The sequence below is a fragment of the Danio rerio genome, chromosome 7 (assembly GCF_049306965.1).
Source record: "Danio rerio strain Tuebingen ecotype United States chromosome 7, GRCz12tu, whole genome shotgun sequence".
NCBI classification, from domain to species: Eukaryota; Metazoa; Chordata; class Actinopteri; order Cypriniformes; family Danionidae; genus Danio; species Danio rerio.
This window is the reverse complement of record NC_133182.1, coordinates 22,031,563-22,046,426: the sequence shown is the minus strand read 5'-3', so window position 1 is coordinate 22,046,426 and position 14,864 is coordinate 22,031,563. Positions and strand designations below refer to the sequence as shown.

General features: G+C 37.6%; 1 protein-coding gene across 4 annotated transcripts in view; it reads left to right on the top strand.

Moving 5' to 3' along the window:
• nlgn2a (neuroligin 2a) overlaps positions 1-14,864 on the top strand; it is a 301,536-nt gene that overhangs the window by 184,240 nt on the left and 102,432 nt on the right.

Below are 14,864 nucleotides of genomic sequence, written 5' to 3'. Positions count from 1 at the left end.
TTACTGGCAATATTGGTTCCCAGTAATACTATAACATTTACAAGTCCACTGTAAATTAATTTGTACAAATGTTCTGGAAAACTACAGCACATTTGCATTTGTTAATTCACGGGGCACTTGTAGATTTTACAGTATTACTGGCAATCAAAATTACCAGTAATACTGTAAATCTTACAGCAAATTATTTATTTATTTATTTTTTTTTTTTACAGTGTAGTACTCGCTGCAGCAGCTTTTTCTGACTATTTTACGTAAATGCTTTTGAAAATGAGTGAACTTTTCATCCTCTAATAAAACTCCTGATTGCAGAGATTCCTATCAAGTAATGACTGACATGTACCTGCAAAGCATGGTGAATAACATGAATGCACATAAGAAGCTGTAGAAGAGAAGTGTGAAAATCCTGCTTGGAATTATCTTTCACAAAAATAAATAAATAAATAAATAAATAAATAAATAAATAAATAAATAAATAAATAAGTCAAAGTCAAAAACGGCTTTATTGTCAATTCAACCCCATGTCATACAGGGAATCGAAATTATGTTACTCTCAGCCCATAGGTGCCTATATGAAATTAATACAAAAAGTGGAATTTTAAATAGAAATTACAATAAATACAATTACATATATAATATAATCTTAAAATATAAGTAAAATTAACATTTGTAAACAATAAAATTATACTTAAAGGCACATGGCAAGAAGTGCAAACCAGAGTTGTGCATATTCAAAACAGTATATAATGCAAAATAGTATACTGTATAGTGCAAAAAAACTTGTAAATATGATAAAGTGACAGTCTTAAATAAATTAATTAATTAATTAATAAACGAACGAATGAATGAATGAATAAATGAATGAATAATGATTTATATCTGAAGTTTTTTTTAAGTAGAGAATGAAAAAAGAGGGAGGATGCAGTCAATACTGAAAAACAAGTGCAGAAAGTGATAGACTCCATAAGTCCATTTGGAGGAGATCATGAATGAGATGAATAGTGCTCTTGTTCCTGTTGAAGTATGATGAGGTCGTGAGGATGAAGGGATAGGGAGGTCTTTGTTTCACCCCTCTATCTCTCTTTGACCCCCTCTGTTCTTCTTCGGTATTAGGAATGTGATTGCAGATTCCTCTGTCTTGAATTCAAAGAAACTGAGATCACAGGCACACACACACACACACACACACACACACACAGCTGCAGTGCTTAAATGAGCAGCTTGACATAGTCAATGTCTTGGATAGATGAATAGAGAAGAGCAGTTTAATGGTTGAAGAAATGATGTTAAAAGTTTCTGTAGGGGCTTTCGTGTGGCTGTTTGATGTGGATGCTGGTGCGTGAGTGTTGTCTCTATGAATTTTATGACAGCTTGAAGTATTCATAACCCCCTCCTACAGACTCGATGTACATTAGAGCAGTATTTTTCTCGGTCTCTGTCTTATCCTACTGAGTGCTCTTTACAATATTGATCCATGTGTAAGAGACACTGAGAGACCGTCCGACTGCAGCCTGTAATATAAGTGTTGATTGTCAGTCTCTAAAATGCTCTATTTCTGCTCCTTCAAACCCCTCCACCCCACAGAAAGACCTGTCTTCTCTTTCTGTCCATCATGTTATAATCCATCATCTTTCATTCAGTGTAATGCTGCCCCTCACAGACTGAAGTAAATCACAGTTCATTTCCACAGCTGTAAAAGTTAGTGAGTTTTATGTTAGTGAGCTTTGCCTTGATTTAACATTACAGCTTTTTTAACAACCTCAGGTGATGTGAAAGCAGGACAGAAAGGCAGTCCTAGCCATTTATGGAGCCAAATCAAATTGTAAAGCATATTCATTTTAGATTAGATTACGTTGTTTATTGTTGGCAATTGCTTCCAAAGATTTGAACATTACGCTAGCAACACAGAGTTGACAGATATCTGTCCGCCTGAGTTTCTGTTTATTATATACACTGTAAAAAATCTTGCTGGCTTTAATTATTAGTTGAATCAAATTATCTTTTCTAGTCAACTCAAATAGCATCAATCAAACAGACTAAAAATATTAAGTTAAACTGTAGTTGAAATTAATTTAATTTAATAATTCATTCATTTATTTCCTTCAGCTTAGTCCCTTATTTATCAGGGGTTGCCACAGCGGAATGAACCACCAACTATTCCAGCATGTGTTTTATGCTGTGGATGGCCTTTCTAGCTGTAACCCAGTTCTGGGAAACACCCATACACACACTCATTCACTATGGCTAATTTATTTGATTTAATTCACCTATATCGCATGTCTTTGGACTGTGAGGAAACCAGAGAACCTGGAGGAAATCCACACGAACACGAAGAGAACATGCAAACTCCACACAGAAATGCCAACTGACCCAGTCAGGACTTGAACTAGCAACTTTTTTGTTGTGAGGTGGCAGTGTATCTAGAGCTGGGCGGTATGATCATACCTGTCAACCCTCCCGTTTTTCCCGGGATTCTCCCGTATTTTACTTTTCTATCCCGCTATCATCCCGTAAAGGTATTTTTCTGTATTTCTCCCGTATTTTCAGTCTTTCTCTGAACAGCCGAGCCTCCCTATGCGCAACCCATACCGCCGAACCACCAGGGGTCACCCCTTGCTCTAAAACATGAGTCTGTTCTGTGCTTTCGCTTTGTTTAGGAATGCAAACACTTATAAATAAATATTAAAAACGGCACAATTTCCTTTCCTTTTGATTACAGGTGCCGTCACCCATCCTATACAATCCCTAAAACAGTTATATGGGTGCATGACTGTCAGCTGACGTGCTCCATAGTGATAAATAGACGCTGTTTTTTCCAAACGGTTTCTGTACACGCGATTTGAAGCGAAGACAAAGTCAGGCTTTTGGGTGCGTGTTTAAACAGACATACACAGATAATTAATAATAATAACATATAAGGATGTCGATCTTGGTGGAGTTTTTTTTCCCAAACACTACTAATTTTGTCATAAATGAGCATAGGAAAGCAGTCGAATGCTTTCATTATAACGTTAGATGTGTGCAAAAATATTATGCCTTATTATTGTGAGCATATCCCTTATTTTCACATCCCAATGTTGACAGGTATGGGTATGATAGATATATAACATTACTACCAAATAAATTGACAACTATTATAAATGTAATAAATGAGTGAGTGTGGCTAAGCTGCATATAAGCCGCTGTTCATGAGACAGAGGCAAACGCTGAGTGCTTGTAGTAAGATCAGGTCAGCAGTCTGAGATGAACTTTTACCTCTGATTCAGATTGTTTTGGATTACTGACTTGAAACTGTGAATGTGAGTACAGAATAACCAGCCTGATCTCACAAAAAAACTTAAGTATTTTAAGTTTTGCCAGCTTAGTGGCTAATTTGCACAAATTTGTACAAGTTCAGTCTTACAAAATTGTACGATTTAAAAAAAAAAGAGGTGTGGCACCTAACCTTACCCCTGAACCCAACTGTCATTGGGGGATGAACAAATCATACTAAATTGTACGAATTAGATCGTACAAATTCATACAAATTAGCCACTAGTTACAAATTGCCATGAGATTGTGTTTGAATAACTTATATCATTTAATAAGTTTAACTGTCACTTGTGGAGCTCAACAGTTTCTTCGGACTAATAGCCTCACCCAAGTCCTAATGCCTACTTTGTAAAACACATGTCATGATTTTGCCAAGTACATTACGATTCTGGATTAACATTTAAAACATCTAACATCCCAAAATTAGAGGGGAATAATAGATAGATAACACTCCTAAACTTAACATAAACCTAAACCTAAACTTGTGTAAACCTAAACTTAACATAAACTGTAAACGTATCCCTTAATTCTGATTGGCTGATTGGAATGTTGGTCCAGAATCAACATTTATGTTAATACAGGAACATGTCCTACTTGGTGAATTCAAGTTGGCATTGGTAACACACTGTAAAAGCAATAGAATCTGACAGCAGACTTGCATTTGCAAGGTAAGACATTCACACTCAGACGCAATCTTAGACACAATGGAGGTAGTAACATCACTGTGAGGGTAGGGTTAGGGGCGGGTTAGATGTGCGCATTAAAAGCATTGCAAGCAGCTCAGCTTGCATCTGCACCAGGTCTGCAGCAAGACCCTTCTCATAAAAAAGTGAGTACTTACCCACATAGCAAAATTTCTCTGGCCCAGCTCTGGCCCACACAATCAGGTTTTGCTTGGCCCACGTGCCGCAGTGAATTACGGTACATGACTGGACCAAATCTGGCTTCCAGACAAGGGCCAAACACAGACCATATCTGGGCCAAGTCTCAGCCAAGTTAATAACTCATAACTGGGCCTGAACTGGGCCAGATAGGTTGGTGTGTCACGATTGCAATGAAATTGATAAACCCATAGAGTGATGCGCTTTAGGCACACTATGGGCACGCTTTTTCTCAAAGTGACCTGATTGGTAGAATTTTTTTCTTTACTCAAAAATGATTTTAGTGTATTTTAAATGTGGGTCAAGACTGGCCAAACTCACATGACCCACTTATCAAATTTTTAAATCTGGGCCAAATACTACATTTTTCATCTGGCCCAAATCTTGTGTGCCGCCTTGAAAACGGTGCCACCTCTGCCAAACCCGGGCCATGTTTGGCCCACATGCTGTATGCCAGTGTCGGATGAATGCCTGCTGTGCCAGTTTTTTGCCAAATCTGGGCCAGAATTCTTTGCTACTAGGGTACTTAACTGTTAAAAAGTGAATAATCTCGTTGTCTTAAAACTGACAACAGGTTTACTCACTTTGTGAAATCGCTTTTTACTGTGCGTGACTGATTTATGCTATAAAAATTAGAGTAGGAAAATGAAAGTACAATACAAAAATAACATGAAGTTATGTCATTAAATCCTTAGTCTTGTTTGATTTATTGATTAGGATAAATGAAAAGGATTGATTTATTGTCACTGAAATCAGTCATACACAGCTTAATTTGGTATCAGCTCTATTAATCTTTTTTGTTTACAATATTGCTCCCAAGTGGCTTACATCTGGTTAACAGTGGCTGCCTCATGAGAAATTAATCAAATAGGAGCTACCGTGTTACACTAATAAAACAATTCAAGAAAAAAAGTCAGGAACAAATGATGAATTAAGGTTATAAAAATGACAAATCTGATTTAAACTTTCTGGAACAAGCTAACACGTTTAGGGAATAAAAATCTTAAACATGAAATGAAGCTGTAAGCAAACACTTCTCAAAAGCACACAAACAGAAAAGATACTAGCATCAGCTCAGCCAGAATGAGTTTGAAAATTCATTTATTTATTTATTCATTCATTCGTTTTCCTTCGGCTTAGTCCCTTATTTATCAGGGACAAGGGCGGATTTAGTGATTTTGGGCCCCTAAGCAATTCCAGCTATGGGGCCCAAGTCCTGAAATGCACCTTTTCTACTTTTTATTTAATTTTTATTTATATTGCTGTTTATTATATCGCTCAATCTTCTTTTCTACATTTAAATTATTGCAATCTCTACATTTTAAATGATTCTTATTTTTGTTATTGTTGTATTTTATTGTAAAAAAAATTTACAACTAAAAATAATACATATTTTTTATATAAATTTGACTGCTAGACTGCTCCATGATGGATATTTTATTTTGTAATATTATATTATTATTACATAACAAAACATTATTATTATATTTGATTGTATACTAAATAATATTTAGTTATGTTAAAAAAAATAAGATAATAGATAAAAATAAGATAGAAAATGATGTTTTATATATATATATATATATATATATATATATATATATATATATATATATATATATATATATATAGGTATAATTTATATTTCTAGATATTAATTGGGGGCCCCCAGATTTCCTGGGACCCTAGGTGGCTGCTTACCTCGCTTATTGATTAAATCCACCCCTGATCAGAGATCGCCACAGCTGAATAAAACTATTTCAGAATATGTTTTATGCAGCGGATGCACTCACATTCACACACATTCATACACTACGGCCAATTTAGTTTATTCAATTCACTTATAGCACATGTGTCAGGACTGTGAGGGAAACCGTAGCACCCAGAGGAAACCCACACAAACACGAGGAAAACATGCAAACTCCACATGCAAACTCTACACAAAAATGCCTGCTGGCCCAGCCAGGACTCGAACCAGTGACCTCATTGCTGTGAGGCAATATTCTGCATTCCTACTACATTAACAAGGTCCAAATTCCATTTCTGGGGTTTTTAAGTTAATATTCTATCACTTTTTTGTTGATTTTATGGAATAACTTCATCATTAATAATTATATGTTGTGAAATAAAGTTACTTATACCATCAAATAGAATTTGGTGATATAGGCAAACCCCTAACTCTAGTTATCTATTAATCAAACTATCAGTCTGTTTGTCAGTGCACCTGTCTGGCTGCATGTCTGTCCATCTATCCATCTATATGTCTGTATTTCTATCAGTTCGTCCTACTTTGTCTATGTTTGTCTGTCTTTCAAACATGCAGTTGAAGTCAGAATTATTAGCCCCTGTTTATTTTTTCCCCAATTTCTGTTTAACGGAGAGAAGATCTTTTCAACACATTTCTAAACATAATACTTTTAATAATTTTTTTCTATTAACTGATTTATATTATCTTTGCCATGATAACAGCACATAATATTTGACTAGATATTTTTCTTGACATTTAAAGGCTTAACTAGGTTAATTAGGTTAACTAGGCAGGTTAGGGTAATTAGGCAAGTTATTGTATAACGATGGTTTGTTCTGTAGACTATCGAAAAATATATAGTTTAAGGTAATAATTTTCACCTTAAAATGTTTGTGTGTGTGTGTGTGTGTGTGTGTGTGTGTGTGTGTGTGTGTGTGTGTGTGTGTGTGTGTGTGTGTGTGTGTGTGAGTGCGTGCGTGCGTGCGTGCGTGCGTGTGTGTGTGTGTGTGTGTGTTTACTATTATTAAAAACTGCTGTTATTCTAACCAAAATAAAACAAATATTTTTTTTCTGAAGAATTTTTTTTTTATCAGACATACAGTGAAAATTTCCTTGCTCTATTAAACATCATTTGGGAAATGTTTAAAAAAAAAATTCAAAGGGGGGCTTATAATTCTGACTTCAACTGTTTTTTATTTGTCTTTTTGTCTGTTTTGCTATTTGTCTATCATCTGTCAGTCTGTTTATCAGTGTGTCTGTCTCGCTGTCATCTGTCTGTTTTTCTGTCTCTTTTTCAGTCTGTCTGACTAGTCTAGCAATCCATCGATACAGTATGTCTGTCAGTCCAGCTGTCTATCTGTCTGTCTATCCATCTATCCATAATTAGTCTAGCCAATCACGTTGGTAAAAAAAGCCAAACAAAACCACACAGACAAAAAAAAGGATCTTTTTCACATTTAGATCATCAAAAACACAACTTTATTGAATTTGCTTTAGTAAACACAAAGTTTACAAGCTCTGGCTGTGATGGCATTTGCTAGCCGGCCTATCGGGCCGAGTTGTCTCAAGTGAGGAATATGCCATTGTGTTTTAGCACCAGTTTAATTGGATGCGGGTGACAAGAGAATAGAGGAAGGAATTGTCTATGAGGCTGTGTCTAATGGATTCAGAGCTAATTAAGTTCACACAAGAGATAGAGGCTCCCCACCATCACAGGGACATAATGGCAGAATGTGTATGTGTTTGCGGCCTCACCCACACACATGCGAGCGCTGAGCAGTAAACACAAGTTTGTTTCTAATCACGCCATTGTCTGCGTTCTGCATGAGAGGATCAGAGGTGAGCAGCAAGCTCCTGTGGGCCTCTCTATCTGAGTATGCCTGTTCCTTTGTTTTGTTTTTTATTTTATTTTATTTTTTTAGATTGTTCTCTTTCACGCCCTCTTCAGCTTTCCCTCAATACTGGCCCCAGTTTCATCCCATCTAATCTCCGTGTCTTTCTCTCTATCCCTCCATTTCTCAGTGTGCTCACAGACCTGCTCGCCCTCCCTTTGTATGCCCATTTTACGGTGTGTTTTGCGGTGTTTGAATGTGAGGACGCCAGGACACCGGGGGGCAAAATAAAAGAACAGGATGTTTTGGTGGTTATAAGACAGAACACATTGAGACTTAAAATGAAGCTATTAAAAGGGTTAGAGAGAGACTGTGTGGAAAAAGAGCAAAAACAGGTTGGAAAATGAAGCGGGAAGCGCATCGAGCTGCTGCACTGATTGAGAGTTAGAATGAGTTTGATCTGGGGTCGTTGTTCATGCGCTGTGTCCAGAATTAACATTCATCAAACGATAAATGCTGCTTTAAAAATGCCTTTGGAGAGTAAATTACAAAGCCGCCTTCATGTGCAGTCGGAATTAACGTAAATATGAGTTTCCTAGTAACAAAATTGGACATGAACGGCCTCTGAAGTCATATTTACTACTAGTAAATGTTGAGTTAACCTAATATGGATATCATTTGGCAAGTCAAGTTTATTTATATAGCACATTTCATACACATTGATAATTCAAAGTGTTTTACATAAACAGGAATAAAAGAACAATAAATAAAAAGGATTAAAAACAGATTAAAATGTGTTAAAACTGGTTTTAAAAGAAAGAAAAAGAAAAGACACAACAGTGCAGTTTGTCAGACGTAGCGCAGTGCCCATTCAGTAAAGGCAAAGCAAAACAGATGTGTTTTAAAGGTGCATTGTCTAAGTTTGACACAAAGTGGTTGAACTAGGTATTGCATTCCTAGATCAAAACAAATGTAAGCGCAGGTTTTCAGATTGACAACCAACAGGAGCGAGCCTGGTTTAAACTGTGCTCTAAATAAAAGTAACGGCAAACGATAGAAGGAATATTTTCAATTTGTAAAGAGGTTTTTTTTCTTCTGCGGCAATAGCCTAGTGGTTAAGTATGCCAACACATAGTACTAAGATTCTCACGGCAACCCGTGATCCTTCTCCCTCTCTCTGCTCCAAATTTTTTTCTGTCTGTAATGTCCACTTTCCTATCACAATAAAAGAGGGGGAAAAAAAAAGTTTTTGTTCTAACCAACAACTCGAATTGATGTATTAGAAACTTCTATTTCTCACATGTGAACAATAGGATAAAGGACAGTGATCACCTCAGGAACACGACATGTGCTTTATTGAGTGTTAAATGCTAATCATGTGAGTTTGAATGCCATTTTACATAACATTTATTGCCATACTACTGAAAGCAGCAGTAGTATGCCAATAAATAAGCTCTTTAATAAATAATCCTGCAATGAGGATATTGAGGAAACACACATTGCAATATCTACAGTATGCTCAAACAATTTATTGTTCAGCCCTAGTTCTGTCTACCATCATGTCTCTAGGTATCATTTTGGTCAAATTAATAAAATAATTCATTACTATGTCTTAAAACCTACACAGACAAATATTACCAATTGCCAAAGTATGAAGTCTTTGTGCTTGTTGGTCTTTTGGCTTGATTCTGATTGAAAAAAATAAATTTTTGACTGAAGTGACACTTGGAATCCTGTAGAAAGTGTGTGTGTGCATGTCACAGCGCCTGTGTATCTGTCCAGTCATGTATGACAGCACAAGTCTCTGTGTGTTTTATGGATGAATACTTCGGTAATCCTTCCTGACTGGCCGTCTGTTTGATGCTCTGCTGTAGTAACGCTTTAAAATCATTTGTGTTCGTATGTGTGCTCGCTCCTGCTGCATCTCGGAGTGCCTTGCTATCAGTTATCTGCTTTAATAAAATCGACAGAGATTCAGGTGGTGATTGAAGGTGTCGAGGGGTTAGAAAAGTGAAAGTATGTGTGTCTGTGTAATAGATCTCCAAGGCAACAGTCAATGGGAGCGAGTCGCATTGATGGAATGGCCTCTGTTGGGAAGATGGGGAAATCAAATTGAGGCAGTTACTATAGCGACGCTCCATTGCAGCTGCCTCTGCATCTGCCTTGCTGTGAGAGTGTGTGTATGTGTTGTTGCATCTTGAGGAGTAAGAGCTTATTGGTGTTTAAAGTAGTTTTGTCCAAAATATAGATGTTCCGATACATATCAATACTGAAATACTATCAATATCAATAGTTTACTACTCTCCAATTGTATTAAGTTTGGACACACACATCCCACATTAAGTCCAACACGTCTGCATCTCCTGTCACTCTCTCAGAGACACTCTCATTCAAGCCGCTTTGAGCATTTTGTTGTGATGCTACGGATGACACAGTTTCACTTTGTTTGTTTATTCAGAGTTTACAGCAGCTCATTTCACATCTGATGCTGTGAGCTTCATGGGCATTTCAGAATTTATCAGTTTAAGTATCAAGTCCAGAGCTACAGTAGACACTTTATTAATCATGTGCTGTTTATGTGTGTGTGTGTGTGTGTGTGTGTGTGTGTGTGTGTGTGTGTGTGTGTGTGTGTGTGTGTGTGTGTGTGTGTGTGTGTCTTTTTTTCTCTCTCTGAAATACAGAGTTCTATTTGACATAGTAAAACAACATAGTAAATTCAGAGTATAGTTACAGTCCATAATATCACAAAAAATAATACACATATACATACATACACTCACCAGCCACTTTATTAGGTACACCTTACTAGTACCCGGTTGGACCCTCTTTTGCCTTCAGAACTGCCTTAATCCTCCGTGGCATAGATTCAACAAGGTCCATATTGACATGATAGCATCACGTACTGTAGTTGCTGAAAATTTGTCGGCTGAACATCCATGATGGCGATCTCCTCTCCCATTTAACCACATCCCAAAAGTGCTCTTTTGGATTTAGATCTGCTGAATATGGAGGCCATTTGAGTACAGTGATCTCATTGTCATGTTCAAGAAACCAGTCTGGTATGATTCGCGCTTTATGACATGGCGCTTTATCCTGCTGCAAGTTGCCATCAGAAGATGAGTACACTATGGTCATAAAGGGATGGTCAGAGACAATAATCAGGTAGGCTGTGGCATTGACATGATGCGCAATTAGTACTAATGGGTCAAGGTGTGCAAAGAAAAAATCTCTCACACCATTACACCGCCACCAGTAGCCTGAACCATTCATACAAGGCTTGATGAATCCATGCTTTCATGTTGTTGAGGCCAAATTCTGACCCTACCATCTGAATGTCGCAGCAGAAAATAAGACTCATCAGACCAGGCAACCTTTTTCAAATCTTCTATTGTTTGGTGAGCCTGTGCGAATTGTAGCCTCAGTTTCCTGTTTTTAGCTAACAGGATTGGCACCCGGTGTGGTCTTCTGCTGCTGTAGCCCATCTGCCTCAAGGTTCAAAGTTTTGTGCGTTCAGAGATGCTCTTCTGCATTCCTTGGTTGTAACGAGTGGCTATGTTGCCTTTCTATCAGCTCAAACTAGTATTGCCATTCTCCTCTGACCTCTGGCATCAACAAGGCATTTGTGCCCACAGAACTTCCGCTCACTGGATATTTTCTCTTTTTCAGACCATTCTCTGTAGAGATGATTGTGTGTGTGAAAATCCCAGTAGATCAGCAGTTTCGGAAATACTCAGACCAGCACGTCTGGAACCAACAATGCGTTCAAAGTTACTTAAATCACCTTTCTTCCCCATTCCTATACTCTTTTTGAACTGCAGCAGAGGCAACAATTCACACAGGCTCACCAAACAATAGAAGAAAATTTATTTGAGAAAGGTTGCCTGGTCTGATGAGTCTTAATTTCTGCTGCGACATTCTGATAGTAGGGTCAGAATTTGGCCTCAACAACATGAAAGCATGGATTCATCAAGCCTTGTATAAATGGTTCAGGCTACTGGTGGCGGTGTAAAGATGTGAGAGATTTTTTTTTGCACACCTTGACCAATTAGTACTAATTGAGCATCATGTCAATGCCACAGCCTACCTGATTATTGTCTCTGACCATCCCTTTATGACCATAGTGTACTCATCTTCTGATGGCAACTTGCAGCAGGATAAAGCGCCATGTCATAAAGCACAAATCATACCAGACTGGTTTCTTGAACATGACAATGAGATCACTGTACTCAAATGGCCTCCATATTCAGCTGATCTAAATCCAAAAGAGCACTTTTGGGATGTGGTTAAATGGGAGAGGAGATCCTCATCATGGATGTTCAGCCGACAAATTTTCAGCAACTACAGTACGTGATGCTATCATGTCAATATGGACCTTGTTGAATCTATGCCACGGAGGATTAAGGCAGTTCTGAAGGCAAAAGAGGGTCCAACCGGGTACTAGTAAGGTGTACCTAATAAAGTGGCTGGTGAGTGTATGTATGTATATGTGTATTATTTTTTGTGATATTATGGACCATGTCTATATGCCAAAATGCATCGAGTCGCTGCCAGGTGATTGGCTGATTAGAAATTTGTCAATGAACAGTTGGACAGGTGTTCCAGATAAAGTGGCCGTTTAGTGTATATGTACATATACCCACCCATACATATACACGTATGTACATACACATACATACATGCATACACGTACATACATACACACATAATAATAAACCAAATAAAGTACTTAGGTAGAAAATCACACAGATAATCAGATATTTCTTTAACTTTTTTTTTTTTTTGGTTTAGTGGATTGGATAAATCGAATAACATCAAAATACCTTTTTTTAAACGAAGTTTCCAGCTTTAAAATTAAGTTCCTAAAGTATAAAGTGAAAGTAAATTTAAAAAAAATCTCATAGTGACAATAACCAGCTTTTATCATTGACCACGTTTACATGGACACCAATAGTTCGATTTTAATGCGATTAAGACAGTACTCTTATTAAGAGTCTACCATGTCAACAGTGATTTTTGATAATTTAATCAGATTAAGGTCATAATCAAACTAAAGAGAAATGGAATTAAGATGTGTGGAGTATGCCGATTTTAGTCGCATTATTGAAGTGCAGTATAGGTTAAGTATGTAAACACCCTAATGAAACTAGGATGTTTCGCAGCGTTTTGCGACAGGATAGTCCACACACACACACGGCTGTTTGACACTCTTTGCACCTACCCAGTCAGTGAAGACCACAGGCACCTACATCGTGAAATGCGGAGGGTTTTTTTCTTCCGTTCAGCATGCGGTATGAACTTCCATTAAAACAACACTTCCAGGAGTTCATAGCTACATACAATATCTCGTTTGTCACAGAGGGTGTGCATGAAATTTTCATAAATTTAAGTGAAAGTGCCAAACTGCAGTTAAAGTCAACAAATTAAAAATGAAACACCCGAAATTACATGAAACTCCAGAGGAAATGAAGATGACGGTAATTGAATTATGTGCTATAACATGTCAAACGGGATCATGAAAGCAACACTCAAAAAGCAACTCATGTAAACACATTAGTCTTATTATTCTCTTAGCTATATTAAAGCAAATAATTTGATTACTGATATCCATGTAAAAGTAGTCACTAATCAAAAACAAACACTTTAACGTTATGTAAGTTAGGTAATAGTTTCATCTCTCATACTGAAATTGAAGTTAAAGGCTTAGTTCAGCTAAAAATGAAAATTATGTTATTATTCACTCTCATGTCATTCCAAATCATTATAACCTTCATTTGTCTTGAGAACACAAATGTGCTCCCTCATCCTCCATAGACAGCAAGGTTCCCAAAAAACATCCAAACATACCAAAAACATCCTCAACACAAACCGTATATGTCACCGCACAGTGCTCATCATAAACGTGTGCTTTGTCTCATTCACACTAGCAGCGACTTTGTAGCTCCCTGTCGCTTTGGGTGGCAATCTGCTGCAAACGCAGATCTGTGAAGGTCTACAGCATGGAGATTAAAACCAGTCACTGAGCGAGCTGAAAGAGAATCACATGAGCTCTACTTGTGCTCCTATTGGCTGTCGCTCAAGAAAGTTGCTCTTTATTTGCATAAAGTTGAAGGATTCTCAACTTTGTCCCACCTCTTGACACCTGGTCGACAACGGTCTCTTGTCACTTTGCCACTGCAAGTCGCTCGTAGTGTAGGAGGCTTTATTCTGGCGCTCAGCAGAAGAAACTGTTAAATGAAGCAGTTATTTTTGTTTTAGGTACACACAAAAATATTCTAATAGCCTGATAATATTCCAGTTGAACCACTGAAGGAATATGGTTTGTTTTGATGATGGTTTTTAGTATTTTTCTTTACTTTAAATGAGTCGAGAAGCTCACTGTCTATGGAGAATGACCGAGCTGTCTGATTTCAACTAAAATATCTTTGTGTTCTGAAGCTGAACAAATGTATCAGAGGTTTTGAACGACATGAGATTTAGATTTTTGGGTGAACTTACACTTTAAGAATTGTTCAATTTATAAAAATGCTTGGTGGTTCTAAACAATGAAAACAAATATCTGTATTTTACTCCTTTATTTACATTTTTTTTAGTCTGGCCTTTTACAATTTTAGTAAAACAAGTGAAAATCTGAACAACTGACCATCCACATAGCAAAATTTTTCTGGCCCAGCTCTGGCCCAAAATATCACCTTTGCTTGACTCGGCCATGTCACCCTGCAGCCCAAGACCGGTTACTCACTGAAGCTAAGCAGGGCTGAGCCTGGTTACTACCTGGATGGGAGACCACTAGGGAACACTAGGTTGCTGTTGGAAGTGGTGTTAGTGAGGCCAGCAGGGGGCGCTCAACCTGTGGTCTGTGTGAGTCCTAATGCCCAAGTAAAAGTTAAGGGGACAATAAACTCTCAGTGGGCGCCATCTTTCGGATGAGACGTTAAACCGAGGTCCTGACTCTCTGTGGTCATTAAAAATCCCATGACACTTCTCGTGAAAGAGCAGGGGTGTAACCCCGGTGTCCTGGCCAAAATTGGCCCTTACGATCATGGCGTCCCAATCATCCCCTTCCACCGAATTGGCTCTATCACTGTCTCTCCTCTT